Here is a 19,834-nt window from a genome sequence, read left to right on the forward strand (position 1 = left end):
ATTTTAACATGTAACCAATATAAACATATTAATAAGATATTATTTTTTTAAAGTTATTGTTCCAAGTCTTTGAAATCTGGTGTGTATTTTGCACTTACTGAACATATCAATTCAGTAGTTAATTCATATGTGGCTAGCAGTTACTGAATTAGACTGTGCAGCTAGGAAAGCAAATTCATTATTTTAACCTCATTTCAAAAATGGTGAGAATAAGAAAGACTAGTCATGTATCCACACATTAATTTTTAAGCTTTAGTACCTTCATTTTCAGTTTAGCTAAACGGACTAAAAGCTGCCACTTAACCTATTCAAATGATATCCCCTGGTAAGTAAGGTGGCACATTTTAAGATGGTTTCCTGACAAGTCTTTTAGTTTTCTCCAAGAGGCAGAATGGAAGCAGACCTTAAGATAAAGCTAAACCTCTTTTGGAAAAATGAATGTCTGGAAGAATGTCTCACAGAATAAGGCAGGACCAGGTCACTAAGCAATTCTCTAAGTGGGGACACAACGTGGACTTTTCCAAGCTTTCAGCTGAGGGCAGGGATGGCCAAGTCAATGCTCCCTCCCTGTTCCGTATTCAGTTTTTGATCAGGCAGTAATGTGCACATAGGTCAACAAATATTTATTAAAGCTTTTTGTTTTTGATTCTTCATTGATAAATTACTAATAAATGCTCATTTAAAAAAGCCAAACAAACCAAATATGTGTACTAAATTGTACATCGTAACAGGCAACCGTCCCTTCAATTTTTTTTGTAGTTAACAGGTTGCCACTGCTAGCAATTAGGTAGGCATTCTTATAGACCTTTATCTCTATGTTTTTGTTCTGTTTCTATATATCTAGTTTTTTTTGTACAGAATGGGATCACCCACACATACTGTTCTGAGCCCCCCTTTTCCATTTAATAAGAAATCAATCTTTGAATTTTATATATTTTATTCTTACTAATCGATGCATAGTATTACATGGTATGAATGTGCCACATTATTTAACTATATCACTACTGATGTGCATATAAGTTGTTTCAAACATTTACTATTACAAAACTTCTGCAATGCATATCCTTTTATACCTATCATTACACATTTGTGTGTTTCTGCATGGCAGATCTCTAGAATTGAGATAGCTGGGAGAAATGTATGTGCATTTTGAATTTTGGCAGGTATTGCCAAATGCTTAATGGCCTGCCAAAAAGACCTTGTCTTTTGACTTCATCTGGAATATTATCGACTTCATTCAGAATATTCCCATTACCAGAAAGTGGCCAGTCTCTCCGAGGAACAAACTGTTTTCTTTTTCCACCATGAAATAGATCTTATCTTTTCATTAGTTAATATATGTTTACCTTCAAATGGCAATAACATTGTTTTGCTTTGTGACTTCTCAAGTAGTAAACCCAGAAAACATCAGCTACCGTGGATTTTATTATAAATCATTGACATTCCTTTGGTGATTCACAAATGCCAAAAAATAAATGTCATGTTCCCCAGGGTTTGAAGAAAGACACTGTAGCTTTTGGATTCAGCAACGGATCTTTCAAGAAAACAGTATGGAGGGATGACTCACTCCCCCCATGGAGGCTGCCCTCTAGTTCGTCCTTTAGAGGAAGCATGACCAAGGGTCTGCTAGTACTTTTCTCTCCCTCTCTAAGAATTTCCTCAGGAGAGGAAAAAGTTAGCTTTCTTTTCTCCGCTCCTGAGTGCCATGGCCTGCAGTACGTGACCAGTCCTTGGCACAGAGTCACTCAGGGCTCATGGTAAATGCTTAGCAGTCACAGCCAGTAGCTGCGCAGTGTGGCAGCAGCTGAGATCCATACTGCAGCCTGAAAGTTGTGTTTCAGCTTATGAGGTTACAAGTGTATCCAGTGTTTACATCAGAGATAAAGCCCCCTTTCCCCTCTCTCCTACGGGAGTCCTCAACAAGACAGATACACGGGTTAGGTGGAGTGAGACCAGATCCAGCAGAGGCAAAGCTTGCTAAAAGAGGGAGGAGGAGGAGGGGGAGAGGCAGGAGGCTGCACGGCGTCCCTTGGCAGCTCCGTGCATGCTGCGGCAGTTGCAACAGGAGCACCGAGTACCAGTTGCTCAACACTTTATCACTTTGCATTGCTCTTTCTCCTCCCTTAAGTGAATTTCCATTTTGAGGGTACAGCTCCACAGGAGAAAGGTGTGGCGGTGGTGGTGGAGGGTGTCTGGGGGGGATGGTGGTGCGACGGGAGTTGGAATGTCCAGTGTGGGGAAGCAAAGGAGTGCCTACCAGGATGCGAATACCACTTGGCCCTGGGCTCGCTCCGCTTTAGCCTTCCCCTCTCGCTGGGGAGAAACAGGCGGTTTGTGAGGGAGACTGAGAGAGGGGCGTGTTTGTGGTGGTGGCGGCCCATCGGGGGTCCTTGTCCCCTCCGAATACCCGGACTGCTGAGGGGAAGGGCCGGGGGGGCCCCCGGCGGTTGCCATGGTGACGCAGGGTCGGCGGCTCCGCGCCGTAGAGACAAAGCCGTCCGCCCGCCAGCCCGCTAGCTCCTCGCGCGAGCTCCTCCTCCACGGGAACCTCCCTCCCCTCCCAGGCGCCGCCGCAGCCGGAGCGGCTCCAGGGCCCTGGGCCGCCGCCGGCCAGGTAAGGCGAGCGCGCCCGCGGCCGGGGAGGGGTCGGCGGGACGCCGGCTGGGGTGGGGTGAGGCCCGCCCGGCGCGCGGAGGGAGAGTTGCCCGCACCCGGCTGCGCCCGAGTCCCCGGGGGCGCGTCCCCACCGAGGAAACGGCCGGCGGCCGCCCCCGACGCCGCGGCCTCCCCAACGCCGGGGCAGCAGCCAGTCCCGCAGTCCTGGACGGCGCCGGGCCGCCCAATCGCGCCGAGGAGAGGGGGCGGCAAACTTCGGGCCGAGCGGCGCCGGGGCCCGCGCGCGGAGTCTTCCTCCGGGCACCACGGGGGCCGCCGTCCTGGCACCAACTTGAGGGGCTGTGCGGCGGAGGGCGGCTTCGGAGCGCCCGCGCGGGCTGCACCTGCTCAGGGAGCTGCCCCTCTGTTGTTGTTGTTATTATTTTCCTTCTTGGCGTGCCATCGAGGCTTTTATGGGGGAAAAAGGATATGAAAATATTTACCTTTGGACTTGAATGTTTCATGGCATTCTCTTTGAGGGGGGCATGGGAGGGTAGTAAGAGGGACAGGCCAAAGATTTTTACAAATCTCTGAAAAGTGAGCCCATTTTTATGCCTGTGGCTGAAGCATTTTGAGGAGGCTTCTGAAGTTCGTTTGGATATTGAATCGAAAGACCTTTTTCTTTGGAAGGTGCAGTTGCACCTATAACTGGATGGTAAGTGTAGCCCGGCTTTCCCCGACTAGCAAGACCGGAGTGTAGTGCAGTGCCGATACTTTGTCGAGGAGATACTTGGTACCGAGGTCATTGCTTTTGTTTCTAGAAGGTATTGTGTTCATGCTGTAAGGAAGTGGAAAGTGCCTTGTGTTTTTATGTGTAGGGAAGCAATCCAAAGCACCTCTAGAGGCAGGTAGCTGGGCGGTGTTTGCATCGGTGTTTATGAGTGTGATGATGAGGACCACGATGCGGTTGCCACTGGGGCACTGGATAGGTTATAGGTACCTTTCTCAGTGGCCCCAAGCCTTGCAATCATTTCGTGATAGTTTGTTGCAGACGCGAAGCACAGATTTAAATTGTGACTGTGAAGACTTATTTTTTTGGTACTTAGACATCATCTTACATGTAGTAATATGAAAGAAAACAGATACATTTTCAGAAATACAGTTGATCGGTTCAGAAGGAAATTGTATATATGTTAATAAGATTTGTTTTAAATCATATTTAAACAATATGAGATGTCATATTGATAACTGGAAAATAATCTAACATAAAATTGTATATCCAACTTAGTAAAATAATGTATAAGTTGCAATAGGTCAGTTAAAGAACTCTATGTGGAATGCAAGAAATTATATTTTTGCTATACAGTAATTAATGAAAATAAACAGTACCACTGATCATTTTGAATTGCAGTTAAGTTGATTGGAATTCTGGATATTACAGCTACTTGAGGTGTCAGGCAAAGAGTGATTATTTAATATTCCTCTTCCCTCTTTTGGGATTTCAACACCCGTTAGCCTGCTGATTACTAGGTTTCTCAGTCTATTCATATTTGCCAGCAACTTCAAGTAATGCCACTTCATTAGAAGATTGTATTAGAAACTAAAGGATTGAAGTTGCAATAACAGTTTGCAGGGTATTTCGCAATTGGGCTTGTTTTTAAACTGAATTTTACCTGTGGAAGATTCACAGATGCTCTGCTAAATACTCTTTCATGATGGTAATGAAATGGTACATTGATTAAAACGAAGTAGATCTGTTTTGAGAAGATAAATGGGAGAGAAAAATTAGTATTTTCTCACTTAAGCATGAACAGCAAATAGGATATTGAAGCCTAGGCACATTATATAGACAGAGAATGTAGTTTTACGTTTTGTACTAAAAATAAATTTTTTGTGTGTGTGTTTTTTTTCTAAAGGACCAAGAGAACAGCTTTATTCAGATCTTTGTTAGCAAAACCGGTATTCAAGTTCAAGGACTTGGTCCATGCTTTCAGCCAGATGAAACCCACACTGTGAGTTCTATCCTAAACATTTATGTTGTGGCCCTTAATCTGAGTGCTGAAGAACGGAGATATCCATGGTGAATTTAGCACAGTAAGGACTGGTGCTTTGCCTTTGCTGCTAGCTCACACAGGCACAACATTCAGTATAGTTTGGCTTCTTCAAAGCTGCATCATTTTCTGCCAAAAAATAAAGTCGGTATACAGAAATCAACAATCATGTACTGCATGCACTGCTTGGTTGTAGTGGCTTATTTATAAGAGCTCTGAACCATGAAATGAAGCTTGTGTCAGTGCAGTGGAAAACAATAATCTGACATGTTTATATGTGTTATTAGTGTTCTGAGGTATGTGCATAACCAGATAATGAAAGAAAAAATACTATGATATCTGCAATATGTCCTTAGAAAATGCAAACAGAAAGTGTGTTTTCTGTCCATGGTTTAGCCACCTGGTGGAAGCAGGCAACAGCGCTGCATATCCCCAGGTGTAAAATACTAGTCATCACTCTTGCTGATTCACAGGAGTAGTCTTTTCCTGCATTTCTAGCTTACGGGTTTTAATTTTATGACGTAAAATTGGCCCTAATTTTTGGTATAAGCTGTAACATATGGCCTGATAATTGTCACCATAGCTGTATTCTACCTGAAAGAATTCTGTAATTCAGTTTATGAAGCATATCCAAAGACCAAAAAAAAAAAGAGCCACAAATGTTCCTGTTTAAGTTAGGATTAACATTATGTTTGTGCCATTGAAAGTCAGTTGTTTGTAACCATATAAGCCTGCACGGGCAGCCGAAAGCCACTGAAGCCTTTATTGGCTGTTTCTGGGTCAACATTCTCTTGCAATTTCTAGTTGCACTGTGATAACATGATTACTGGTTGGTAATTTAGCATCTAGTGCAATGTGTTGTAGCATTTATGAAAGCACATTTGTGAAGGATGGTAGTTTTTAAATGATTTCTTCATTACCAAAACACTTAGGTTTAGATTTGTGGCTGGGGAGAATAATGTGGCCCTGAGACCTCAAGACAAAATGCTGTAAATATAAGGTATTGTTAACTGACCTGCTGTGCACAGTGGGTATTGATCAGAACTACTGTGCTGAGAAAAGGCACAGGAGACACGTGGTCATGGCGATAGGATGTGGCGTTTAGTGACATGGATTATTAATAGTGATTGATAGAAGCTGAAAAACTTTGGTGGACTTGTGTTTCATTTTTCATGTTTTCAATTAAAATGGAGATAAGATGTCTTAAGCTGTTTGGTAAGCCGCAGTGCTTGGGGAAAATGTATACTTTTATACAGTATTATACATAATTTAAGTGATATAAACATAGTTCAAGATAAACGATTGTTTTCCTGATGTGCCTATTGTTTGTAGCAGTTATATAGTATGGTTTTGGACATCAGTCATCAAATGTTTATCAAATGCTTCCTTCTGTATATTCTGTGTTGCTTGATGAAAGTCAACCAACCTCTTATAGTTGGGGACTTACTTGTTTTTCAACTATTAGGGTTATTTATTTTATATGTAATTCTTAATGTATGATACCCAAATAGTCTCCTTTGTTTTCAGCCTTTTTTCAAAAGTTACCAGTTAATTTTGTAATGTTTTTTAAAGAGTTTTGTATTTCCAGAGCTTATTTTAAAAATGATTTGGTTAATTTGTAATTTGATCAGAAAATAGTGTGCATAAAAAACACATTATAATCTTTATATTTCGCATTTTGAGTATTTATAGACATGGTATGTTGGATAGTAGAATCTGGGATCCTGTTAGGTGATTGCTTATTTCCATACATGTTTTGAACTTGATCCTTGCTTCTTTGTCTTACAATCGGTTGAAGTGAAAACCAAAGAACTAGGAGGTAGAGGCAGCAGTGAGTTAAAAGATCTTAAAGAGATCAATACATACTGAGAGTCTGCTGGCGTAGTGGCCAAAGGTGGTGCAGGGGTAGGGGTGCAGTGGTGGTGATTGGGAGGGCAGGGTCAGGGAGTCTGGGGCAGGAAGCTGGGAGACAGTGATGGCTCTAATAATCTCTTTAACACTTTATGGTCTAGACTTTAAAGCAAATTACCTGAGGTCTTTACCTAGTGACCATTTCCAGAGGCTGGCCAGTCCTACAGAAGAGATGCTGTTGCTGGTCCTGGTCACTTGCCTCCATTTTTCCTCCCAATTAACTAAACCGTGACTCTCTTGAATTGTGGTTTAACTGCAATTTAAACATTGTAAACCACAAATTAAGGCCCAATAATAAAATTTTTCCACATGAGAAATGTTATCTAATTGGTCAGGTACATGATTTAGATAATCAAGATGGCAATGGAACTGTAAAATAAAACTGTGTGTTTGGCTAACATATTTGATGTATTTGAGTGAGAAGTTGTGTTTCTGATCAGTCTATTGTGAATCATCTTCCCTCTTCTATAGCTATAGTCATTCAAGGCAGACATGGTATTTTACATAATTTGATCACCATGTGATGTGTCAGGCATAGTTATACTGAAGAATTGTTGTTTACTCAAACTCTTGAATTTTAAATCTACAATAAAAGGTTTCTGTGTGGTCTTCTCTGGCCTTTTTTCTTCCTGTATGTTGATTTACTGAGAACTTGTTTAGTCTGATTGCAGTAATTTTGACTTCCAGCTCTTCTCTGTCAATCAAACCTTTATGAATTCTTCCCTGTGGGCCAGACACTTTTCCAAGCACTTCAGAAATATCAACTCATTTAATCCTCACAACAACCCTTTGAAGTAGGTGCTATTATCCGTTTTTTATGAGTGAGGAAACTGATATGATCACTTTCTGTTACGTTAACCCAAAGGTACACAAAATATACCAGAATCCTGGCTTTATGTCAAGGAATGCATCAGGCTTTATTTTCTATTTACTGATATCTACTGAGTGTAGAAATAATGACACTAATTATTATGCTTGGGCTTTCCTCCCCCATCTTATTTTTTCTTTTTTGCTAAAAAGAGACAAAACCTAAAGTCATAAAACAAGAAGCATTTCTTCATAGCATATTGTGACATGTACCAGTATTCTTTTCTGTACATAGAAACTAGAATAATTTATGAAAAAGATATTTTCCAAAGGTAGTTGTTCTTTAATTTATTATTCGTATTCACATATTAAAAGAATATAGTCAGCCTTCCATATCTGCAGGTTCCATGTCTGCAGATTCTATCAATTATGGATTGGAAATATTTGGAAAAAAATAACAATACAACGATAAAAAATAATTCAAATAAGAAACCCAGTCTAAGAACTATTTACATGGTATTTACGTTGTATTAGGTATTATAAGCAATGTACAGATGATTTAAAGTACATGGCAGGATGTACATAGGTTATATGCAAATACTATGCCATGTTATACCAGGGACTTGAGGATCCTCAGATTTTGGTATCCTTGGGGGTCCTGGAGCCAGCCCCCCTGCAGATATTGAGGGGTGACTACATATCTTCTGTGGTGTTGGCCTTGCTATATACATGTAAATCTATGTTGGAAATGTTGATCCATTTGCATTGCCTCACGGGGTTATCCTCAATCTGGGCTCACCTGCTCTTTCCTAGGCTACCTCTTACATGTGCTAAGGACTAAGTGATACTCCCTTCTCACTCCCTCCCAGTAGAACTCTGTGCATGTCCCTCCTCTGAAATAACACATGTTCTTACTGTCTCCATAGAAGAATGATTAAGCATTTTAATTTCAGGAGCTTATTTAAGCTATGTGAAAAGTAAGACTAAATAAGAGACAGGTGTTCATAAAAGCAAGTGAGTAAACATAGTTCTGTAGGTTCTTTTAATAGTAAATATTGTAATAACTACCATTTATTAAGCATTTACTTGGTGCCAGGTACGCTATTAAGTATTCCACACAAGCTGTCTCTTTTGATTGTCACCATAATTCTTGTTTCCTCATCTATAAAAGGCTAATAAATAGCTTATCCAAGATTGTACAGAGTTGGTAGATTTAAAAACATGATTTGTGTGGATAAACCACAATCTGAATTTGACTGTGATTGCTTTGTTAATTACCAGCAGACAAAGAATGCCTTCCTGCTGCAGTGAAGATGCTTTTGGGATTATGTTACTTTGGAAACAGTGGCAGTTGAGGACTGCCTGGTGGAGCAAATTCAGAGTGGCAGGTATGGCTGGCTGAGGAGGAGGAGGTAGTTCTCAGGAGGTAGCCAAGAAAAAGACATCGTTGTTGCAATTATTGCTGCAGACCTCAGATGGGCTTTTGGAGTAGAAAGAGACAGAGAACCCCTATCCTCAAGTCTATTTTTGGAACAAAAACCAAATTAAATGGAGTTATTTTCTGTCTCCTGAATTTGTGTTTTGTTTTATACTGTGTTCTGGATTGGAAATGAACAAGGACAAGGGCTACATGAGTGGTATAGGATGAAATGAAATGAAAAGTAACTCAATAAATGTCATATCCCCCAGGCTAAATTCCCTCAGGGTCAGAGCAACATGCTTTTTGCTATAGTGGGAGATTTCCTTGTTTTAGGATGCTGAAGGTCTGGAGTGTGGTATCAGGGATGAAGTTAGAAGTTTGGAAAGATGTTTTCATTTGGGTCATTCCTAAATGAAATGGGGTTTTCCTGGAATTCCTGGTGCATACTTTCCTTGATAACTCCTGGGGGGAAAAAAGGAATAAGAGACTTAGAATCTGAATAGTATGGAATAAACCCACTTTTATGATCATCTAATTATATAAATCACAGTGACCTTTTTGTCTCTTTTTTTTTTTTTAATGTTCAAGGCCAGTATGAGAAGCCAGACAGCGTGGATTTGAATACTGCCTCTGCTACCTTTTAGTGATATGACCTTGAGGTAGCTGCCTAATCTCTCTGTGCCTTCATTTCATTACTGCAATGGACAGCATGCTCATGTCCCCTCCAAATTCATATGTTGAAATTCTAACTCCCAAGGTGATGGTATTAGGAGGTAGGGCCTTTGGGAGGTGATTGGGCCATGAGGGTGGAGCCCTCATAAATAGTATTAGTGCCCTTATAAAAGAGACCCCAGAGAGGTCATTGGCCCCTTCTGCCATGTGAGAACACAGTGAGAAGGCACCATCTGTGAACCAATAAGTGGTCTTTGACCAGATACCTAATCTGCCAGCACCTTAATCTTGGACTTCCCAGTTCCCAGAACAGTGATGAAGAAATTTCTGTTGTTTATAAGCCATTCAGCATATGGTATTTTGTTATAGCAATCTGAACAGACTAAGACAATTACCTGTAAAGTGGAGACAATAATATTACTTCACTTGGTGATTGTGAGGATTAAATGCATTAACATTTCTAATGTACTTAATTGTTAGTTATTAAGGGTAAGTTTTGTGTGGAGAAAGGAAAATTAATATTTAATTTATTTCAGGTAGAAACAAAAATCTGATTTTCTTTAGGCCTTTAAGTTTAACTTGCATATATTAATAATCTGTTTATATATCTGGTAAATATGAGCAGTCATCTTCACTTTTTCTTTGACTAAACTTTGATTCAAATTGAACAGATTGGATTTCTTAAATTATCCGTCTTATTTATGAACTTAGTTAAATTTCAAACCTTAAATATTTTAAATTGCACATGTAACTTTAATGTATTTATTTTTCTATTAGATAAATCGTGTTTATTGGGCAAATTTATGACTTAAGTAAGTAAAACCTTACCAAATACTTAGGTTAAGTTCCTTTGAATATTTTGTCACTTACAAAATTAATATTGTATAGACATAGTCAAATACTCCCTAAACATTTCAATAAAAATAAATCATATCTAAAATCTATTACACATTTTGAACTAGAATCACAAGGCTCATCTGTCAGTTTGATGTCAGATTCTTTTAAACATTAAAAACATGACAATTGTGCACAGGCTGTTCCAATTAATATAAGACATATTTCTAAACTTTTCTAAAAAGTAATAATACAAGTCTGATTTTCCTCATCTCTATATTTAATTCTAAACCTTCTCTAGATTGGAGTTAGTTACCCACTAGAAGGAAGTTTATAATCTCAGATAAACTGAAGGTGCCATTCCAGGTGAACTTTAGTTATCTTACCATCCCATATTAATTTGAAATTGCTGTCTGAGCATTTTTTAATTAAAATATGGTTGCTTATTGATCACAGATTTAAGGCTTGAATGCTGCATCTGGATGGCACACATTCTGGAGAATTCTTCCTATGACATAGATGGACAGGCTTGGCCCTCCTATGTAGTCATCATAATAATAGGAGACTCCAAACCCTTCTTTTCAGATAGTATTGGTTTTTAATCCTTAGGCCAGTGCTGTCCAATATGTACTTTTAAGTTATGGGTTATATTAAAAAGTAAGAATTGGCCAGGTGCGTGGCTCACACCTGGAGGCTGAAGCAGGAAGATCACTTGAGGCCAGGAGTTCAAGACCAGCTTTGGCAACATAGAGAGATCCCACCTCTACAAAAAATGCAAAAATTAGCTGGGCACGGTGGTACGCACATGTAGTCCCAGCTGCTCCAAAGGCTGAGATAGGATGAGGCAGGAGGATTGCTTGAGCTCAGGAGTTCAGGTTTCCATGAACCGTGATTATTCCACTACACTCCAGTATGGAGTGAGACTGTGCCCCTTAAAAGAAAAAATAAAAGTAATTATTTTTAGTAGTAGATTTTATTTAACCTTATATATCAAAATTACCATAATTTCAACATGTCATCAATATAAAAATTATTAATGAGATATTAAATATTTTCATTTTGCACAAACTATTTCGAATCTGGTATGCATTTTACACTTAGAGAACATCTCAATTTGGAGGATAAATTTTCAGCAGTTAAAGTGAGGCCAGGCATGGTGGCTTATGACTGTAATCCCAGTGCTTTGGAAGGCTGAGGTGGACAGATCACCTGAGGTTGGGAGTTCGAGACCAACCTGGCCAACGTGGTGAAACCCCGTCTCCACTAAAAATACAAAAATTAGCTAGGCCTGGTGGCACGCGCCTGTAGTCCCAGCTACTCGGGAAGCCGAGGCAGGAGAATCAAGTGAACCTGGGAGACGGAGGTTGCAGTGAGCCAAGATTGCATCACTGCGCTCCAGCCTGGGCAACAGGGGAAGACTCCGTCTCAAAAACAGGAAAAAAAAAAAAAAAAAAAAAAGAAATGTGGTCTTACCAAAAAAGTACTGTTGTATTTGCAGGAAAAATTTTTTTCATTGTTTCAGTTTCTAAATTTAAATTAATTGAAATTAAATACGATGTAGATTTCAGCTTCGTAGTTGCACCAGCCACATTTCAAGTGCTCAGTAGCCAAACGTGACTAGTGGCTGCCATGTTGAATAGTGTAGTCCTAGACTTGATTCGGAGTCACTCCTCACCCTGTCTCTTATTGTTATGGAGTCTCCTGTTGTTATGATGACTATACAGGAGGGCCAAGCCTGTCTGTCTATGTCAGCTTTAGGCTGTGCCCATCAGTGTTTGAGATATCTTCTTTCATTCTGTTGGATTCTTCATTTCTGTCACTCACAGTTATGTTAGTCGTTTTAATGACATCTGCTTGGTTTGAAAGGTATTTTAATGTAATTTCATTAGATCCAAATATTCTATACTTTACCTATTTCTCTGAGTGACTTCTCCAACAATGTTTTTTTGATTTGTTTACAACAGTTGTAGTAGTTCCAAAGGTGGTGCAGTGGGGTAAGCTTATGCCATCTCTGCTTTGTCATAGGTAGTTTGCCATTTAGATAGGATTATGAAGACTGAACTGTGATCCACGCATGAGCTCTTAATGCTGGCCGGCATCCCCGCTCCTTTTTTCTAGTCTGTTCATTTTTCTCCTGTCCTGGACAAACAAAATCCAAATAAATAAACAAGAATATTAGCAGAGATAAATAAAATTGAGATAATTAAAATAATGCAAATGAGTGGATGAGTACCTTAAAGGGTAAGGTAACATTTAAATAGGGATTTGAGTGACAAGAGAAGATTTGATCAAGACCAGAGCATTTCAGACAGAATCAGTGCAAAGGCCCTGAGGCAGAGAGAGAAGGCAGGAGAGTCATATGAAATGAGGTTAGAAAGAAAAGGGGTGGCCAGATTTCTCCAGACTTTGTTATTCAGGGTGAGGACTTGGGTTTTATTCTATGTGGAATAGGAAGCCATTCTAGGACTGTTTGTAGAGACGGTCTGGGAAAGATGGGAGTAATTTAGTTAACATTTTAGAAATATTCTTCCACATAGAGAATGTATCTACATGGAAGATGCAAGGGGACAAGACTGGTAGCAGGGAGACTTGTTAGGAGCCAATTTCAATAGTCCAGGTGAGAGATGGTGTATTTACCACAATTTTAATTTTACATTTGTTTATGTGATAGATTGATACCATCCTCACTAGACTGTAAGCTCCAACAGGGCAGAAACAATGTCTTTTTTTTTTTTTTTTTTTTTTTTTTTGCCTAAAGTTGTAATCCCTGTGTTGTATTCCCAGATGTAGTCCCCATATGTTGACTTAACTGTCAATTCAGCATTTCCCATATTTGACACACAGAAGATATGTGTGTGTATCATGACCAAATAAATTATTGTAGCTGGCAGGAAAGTATTCCTAAAGTCAGAATATCAAGGCCTTTATTCATATATGCAGATTAGAGTTGGAAGTCTTTCACTCTGATTCTGACAGTGGAATGACTTACAAGCCACATATTAATAAGTAGAAGATATTTTCATAGGAAATCAGAACATTTGATGATCCAAAAAGATAGCACATTAGTTATAACCATATGATGTCACTGAAACTGTTGAAATTGTTATGATCTCTTAATCATGATAATGTATGGATAGAAAAGTTACTCAGCAATGTATCTTACATTGAATACATACAAAAGATGTTTAAAAATGAGACATCTTACTATGATTCATTTGAGATAGACATCACTTATTATAATGGGGCATTAGAAATGGGCTATGCTATTGATACAGTTTTGGTGAGTGTATTAGTCCATTCTCATATTGCTATAAGGAACTACTTGAGAGTGGGTAATTTATGAAGAAAAGGGATTTAATTGACTCACAGTTCTGCAGGCTGTACAGGAAGCATGGTTGGGGAGGCCTCAGGAAACTTAACAATCATGGCACAAGGCCAAGGGAAAGGAGGCACATCTTACATGGCCAGAGCAGGAAGGAGGAAGAGAGATGGGAGAGGTGCCACACACTTTCAAAGAACAAGATCTGAGAATTCTGTCATGAGACAGCACTATGGGGATTGTGCTAAACCATTAGAAACCGCCCCTTGATCTAATCACCTACCACCAGGCCCCGCCTCCAATGCTGGGAATTACAATTCAACATGAGATTTGGGTGGGGACACAGAGCCAAACCATATCAGTAAGGAACTAGCATCATAAAAAATTTAATGTTTTCCCTTTCCCTATCTTTATAGACAATGATGGAAGAGTTAGAAATCCTTAAAGAGCTTTACGTCAACAATTGGACACATAATTAGGAGAAGCTTAAAGCGTTTTAGAACTCAGGATAATATCTCTACTGAGATTCAATTATTCTTTGGTCTGCAGTAAATTTAAATGGTCATGGTTGATTGGTCTATAAATATAAATTTTTCTTTCACAGACAGTTTAAAAAGGGGAACATTTAGACAGCTCTTATAAAAATCTCACATTGTAGAGTAGGAAATTTCTTAAGTAACACTGTGCTAGGCACTAGTGACTCAAAGATGAACAAATCAGGTATAGCCCTACCCTCCTGAGGCTAACAGAAGAAATTACAGATAAGTGTCTGGTCATTACACAAGTGTGTGCCATGATGGGGCGTATGTATGATGCCTGTGGAGTCTGTAGGAGAGGCATCCAAGCAAGATTTGGGATTTGGGAATAATTGATGTCTGTACTGGATGAAGGATGACCTAGGAAAGCGGGCAAATATGGGACAGTTTGGGGTAGTAAGAGTGGGTAAAAGAGCTATAAAGAGGGAACTGGGCATCATAAAAGCTTAGAATCCATTTGAAATAATATGGCTTCTTTTGGAGAGTAAAAAGAATTGGGGAGGGGGTGGAGCGAGGTCGAGGAGGAGAAAGGAGTAAGAGATGTGGTTGGTGAGGTTGACAGAGGCCAGATTAGGAAGACGTTAAAATATTTTAACAGGAGAGTCAATGATCAGATTTGAGTTTTAGAAAGTCTCTCATGGTGTTGCATGTAGACTTTTCACAATCACAACATTACCCGTTTTGTGTTGTATGTGTCTTGTATAGACATAGGAAGCATTACTTTTGCTTTTAAATACACTTGTTATTGAAGGTTAACATACATATAGAAAAGTGCACGAATCATAAGGATATATAGCTTTTATGCATTTTCAAGTGAGTCCCCTGTGTAACTACTACTCACATCAAAAAATAGAAGATTACTATTAATTACCCCCAAATCCTTCCTTTGCCTTTTTCAGTTATTACCTGCCCCCAAAGGTGACCCATAGTCTGAATTCTAACACCGTTGATTAGTTTTGCCCATTTTAGAACTTTATACAAATGGAATCAGGCAGTGTGTACTTTATGTGTGTGTGTATGATAGCTTTCACCAACTATTTGTTTGGGATATTCATCCTTGCTGCTGGATGTAGTAATAGTTTGTTTTTTGTCTCTCTCATTTTGTTGTAGTATTTTATTGTAGCCTATAGCACAATTTTTAAAATCATTTACTGTTCATAGACATTTGGGTTGTTCCCATTTTCACCTATTACAAATAGTGCTGCTATAAACATTCTTATACATGTGTATGTGAGCATTTCTGTTGTGCATCTGTGTAGAAGTAGAAAAGTCATGGGTTATATGTATGATTTAGCTGTGATACTGCTATGAAACATTTGCCAAACAGTTGTCCAGGTGGTTATATCAGTGACATCCTCAACATCAGTGTATGAAAGTTCTAGTTGTTTCTCATTCTTGCTCATAGTTGGTATTGGCAGTCATAGTGGCAGATGAAAAATGATATCTCATTGTAGTTTTTATTTGTACTTTCCTAATAAGTGATATTGAGCGTTTTTTCATGTTTTATTAGCCATTTGGATAGCCTCTTCCATGAAATGCGAGTTCAAATATTTTTGTCCATTAAAAAAGATTATCTTTTTCTTTTTTTTTTTTTTTTTTTTTTTTGAGACAGAGTTTCTCTCTGTCGCCCAGGCTGGAGTGCAGTCTCCACTCACTGCAAGCTCCGCCTACCAGGTTCACGCCATTCTCCTGCCTCAGCCTCCCACGTAACTGGGACTACAGGCACCTGCCACCATGCCCGGCTAATTTTTTGTATTTTTTTTTTTTTTTTTTTTTAGTAGAGATGGGGTTTCACCATGATAGCCAGGATGGTCTCGATCTCCTGACCTTGTAATCCACCCACCTCGACCTCCCAACGTGCTGGGATTACAGGTGTGGGCCACCGTGCCCGGCCTTTTTCTTATTGATTTTTATGGAGTTCTTTATATTTTCTAGATAGAAGTCCTTTGTGCGATATATGTGTTAACAGAATTCTTCCACACTATAGCTTGCTTTTAACTCTTATAATTTTTCAATGAGAAGTGTTTAATTTTAATGAACTCATTTATACACCTTCTTTTAATGTTAGTGCTTTTTGTGTCTTCTTTAAGAATTTTTTGCCTGCTCCAAGATCATGAAGATATTCTCCTATGCAACCAAGAAGTTTTATTGTTCTACTTTTCACATTTAGATCTATAACCCCTTTGAATTGATTTTTGTGTAGGGTGTGAGGTAAGGGTCAAAATGATTTTTATCTATGTAAATATCCTGTTGACCCAGCATTATTTATTGAAAAGATTATCTCTTCTCCATTAAACTGCAGTGGCATCCTTTTCATAAAAATAAGTAATCGTATGCTTGTGAATGTCTGGAGTCTGTATTTTGTCCTTATGATGTATTTGTCTAATAAAGCGTCTTACATAATCCCAGCACTTTGGGAGGCTGAGGTGGGTGGATCACATGAAGTCAGGAGTTTGAGACCAGCCTGGCCAAATGGTGAAACCCCATCTCTATTAAAATACAAAAATTAGCCAGGTGTGGTGGTTCATGTCTGTAATCCAAGCTACTTGGGTGGCTGAGGCATGTGAATTGCTTGAACCCAGGAGGCATAGGTTGTAGTGACCCAAGATTGCACCACTGCACTCCAGCCTGGGCGACAAGAGCAAGACTCTGTCTCAAAAAAACAAAAACAAAAACAAAAGGTGTCTTACATTGATGTAATCCTGGTATCAGGTCATATAAGTTCTTCAGTTTTATTTTGTCTTGATTTTCTTTTAGCCCATTTTTAGTGTTTGGCATTTACATACAAATTTTAGGATCATCCTGTCAGTTTCCACAAACAACCTGATAGATTTTGGTTGGAATTGCATTGACTGTGTAGATCAATTTGGGAGAGTTGACATTTTTATAATATTGAGTCTTCTAGTCAATGAACACAATATAGCTCTCCATTTAATTATGTAATGTTTCGAAGTTCTCTCTGTAGTATTCTTGTACTTCTTTCATTAGATTTGCTCTTTTTGTTGTTATTGCAAATGCCATCTTTTCACCTTGTTTTTTTTTTGTTTCTTGTGTTTATAAATACATTTTTGTTTTTATTTTTTTATTTTTTATTTATTTATTTTTTTGAGACAGAGTCTCGCTCTGTCGCCCAGGCTGGAGTGCAGTGGCATGATCTGGGCTCACTGCAAGCTTCGCCTCCCGGGTTCACGCCGTTCTCCTGCCTCAGCCTCCCAAGTAGCTGGGACTACAGGTGCCCGCCACCACGCCTGGCTAATTTTTTGTATTTTTAGTAGAGACGAGGTTTCACCGTGTTTGCCAGGATGGTCTCAATCTCCTGACCTCGTGATCCACCTGCCTTGGCCTCCCAAAGTGCTAGGATTACAGGTGTGAGCCACTGCGCCCGGCCATAAATACATTTTTATATCTTGACCTTGATTCTAGGGATTTTGTTGCATTCACTTCTTAATCTTAATAACTTATTTGTAGAGTGATTTGGATTTTCTATGTGCATAATCACTGTATGTGATGGATAAATAGCTTTGTTTCTTTCTTGTCTGATTCTTACATCTTTCACTTTTTTTTATTGCCTCATTGGTCTATCTAGGACCTCAATTATAATTTTGAGTAGAAATGGTGATAGCATGTACTTTGTCTTATTCCCAATTTCAGGGGGAAAGCATTCAATATTTAAAATATGGCTCTTGCTTACAAGTGTTGTTGAAACCTTTTTATCGATTAAGAGAACCTCATTTCTAATTAATGGATATTTTAATCGCGAACGTGTTGAGTTTTAGCAAATGATTTTCTGCATTTATTGAGATGATCATATGATTTGTTTCTCCTTTATTTTGTCAATATGGTAATCACATTTTAAAAAAAATGTTAGAGCAGTTTTGCATTTCTATCATAAATCCAACTGATGTGCTATTATTTTGGTGTTTTGTTGGACTCAATTTGGTGATATTTTGTTTAAGAATTTGTCTATGTTTAGGAGGGAGATTGGTGTAAGTATCTGAATAGTGCCTCTCTTTTCATTCTTGATATTTATAATCTGTGCCTTTTTCCCCCCCTTGATCAGTCTTGCCTGGGGTTTATCAAATTTATTATTTTATCAGTGAACTTATTTTGACTTTTCTTTTTGCTATTGTATGCTTATTTTCTGATTTATTAATTTCTGTTCATAGTTTGTTCTTTCCTAATATTTTTGTCTTTAGGTTTTCTGTTTTTTTCTAATTTTGTGAAAATGATACTTAGATTATTGATTTTCAACTTTTCTAACATATGCATTCAAAGCTCTGCATTTTCCTTAAGCATGGCTTTAATAGTATCCTCTTAAATTCTGTCACATTTTTTCTTCTCAAAATATTTAAAAATATCCATGTGTTTTTTATTTGACCACAAGTTATTAGACATTTATTGCTTAATTTCCAATGGTTTAGGATATTCTAAAAATCTTTTTGTTGATTCTAGCTTAATCCAGCTATTGTCAAAGAACATGCTATTAACATTTTAGTCTTTTGATATTTTTGAGACTATTCTTATGGCCTGGATATGATCATTTTTGCTGAGTGATAGACATGCACTCGAATAGACTATACAATATATTCTGTAGTTGTAATTGCAGAATTTGGTGCACATAGATTGGGTCAAATTCATTAATTGTATTGATCAAAGTTTCTATCTACAATTTTTCAGTCTGCTTATTCTGCCAATTATTGGGAAGGATAAGCAAAATCTCTCACTGAGATGATGAATTTTTCTACTTTTCATTCTGTCAGTTTTTAAATATATATTTTGAGGATATGTTATTGGATATATACAAACTTATAATTGTTATAATTCCTTGGTGCATTGGACCCCTTTCCTCTCTGTAGCTCTCATAATGGTTCTTGACTTACTGTCTACAGGTCTTATAGTAGTATATACCAACTCTCCTTTGTTAGTTGGTTAGTGTTTGCATGGTATATCTTCTTATATACTTTAAATTTCCTGACACTATTTTTAGTTGTTTCTTTTATAAGCCGCATATAGCTGGCTTTTGTTTACTTATCACCTGACAGTCTTTGGAGCAGCTAATAGTTCATTTACATGTAAAGTACTTGATAATATAATTGGGTTTAAACTTCCCATTGTACTATTTGTTTTCTAACTGTCCTATCTGTTCTTTGTTTTTCTTGTCTTCTTTCTTGCCTTTAAAAAAATTAATAAAGCAATTTTAATTCAGTTTTCTTCTCTCTTTTCTTGTTAGTTATACATTGTGTTTTACTCTTTCGGCTGTTATCCTAGAGATTATAGCATCTGTTTTTCACTTATGAATATATTTTAAACTAGTATTTTAATCCTTCCATGATGATGTAGTGTTATTAGAATACTTTGACTCTATAAACCCCTTGCTCTTTTTGGAATGGTTGTATCATTTTAATTCCACACATGAATAAAAAAACATGATACATTATTATTGCTATTTTATACAGTTAGTATTTATCTATATTTATCATTTATTTTCATTCCTTCATGTAAGTCTGTGTTTCCCTGTGGGATTATTTTCTTTCTGCTGGAAGAACTCCCTTTAGTATTTCTTTCTATTTTTACTTGTTTGAAACTATTTTGTCTTAATTTTTGAAGCATACTTTTGCTGCATGTAGAATTCTAGGTTGTCAGTTTCTTTCAGTACTTTAAAGATGTAATTTCATTGTCCTCTGTTTTC

At 38.2% G+C, this 19,834-nt stretch overlaps 1 protein-coding gene across 3 annotated transcripts in view; it reads left to right on the forward strand.

Moving 5' to 3' along the window:
* The first annotated feature begins 2,457 nt into the window (after window positions 1–2,457).
* Window positions 2,458–19,834, forward strand: part of RNF182 (ring finger protein 182) — a 70,029-nt gene continuing 52,652 nt past the window's right edge. The window contains exon 1 of one of the 3 annotated variants that reach the window (XM_012508783.2): window positions 2,458–2,614. The gene's annotated coding sequence lies outside the window, so the exon portion shown is untranslated. The remainder of the gene's footprint in view (window positions 2,615–19,834) is intronic. The other 2 variants (XM_012508784.2, XM_012508786.2) reach the window with 2 other exon arrangements.

This window comes from Nomascus leucogenys, chromosome 8 (assembly GCF_006542625.1).
Source record: "Nomascus leucogenys isolate Asia chromosome 8, Asia_NLE_v1, whole genome shotgun sequence".
In the NCBI taxonomy this organism is placed as follows: Eukaryota; Metazoa; Chordata; class Mammalia; order Primates; family Hylobatidae; genus Nomascus; species Nomascus leucogenys.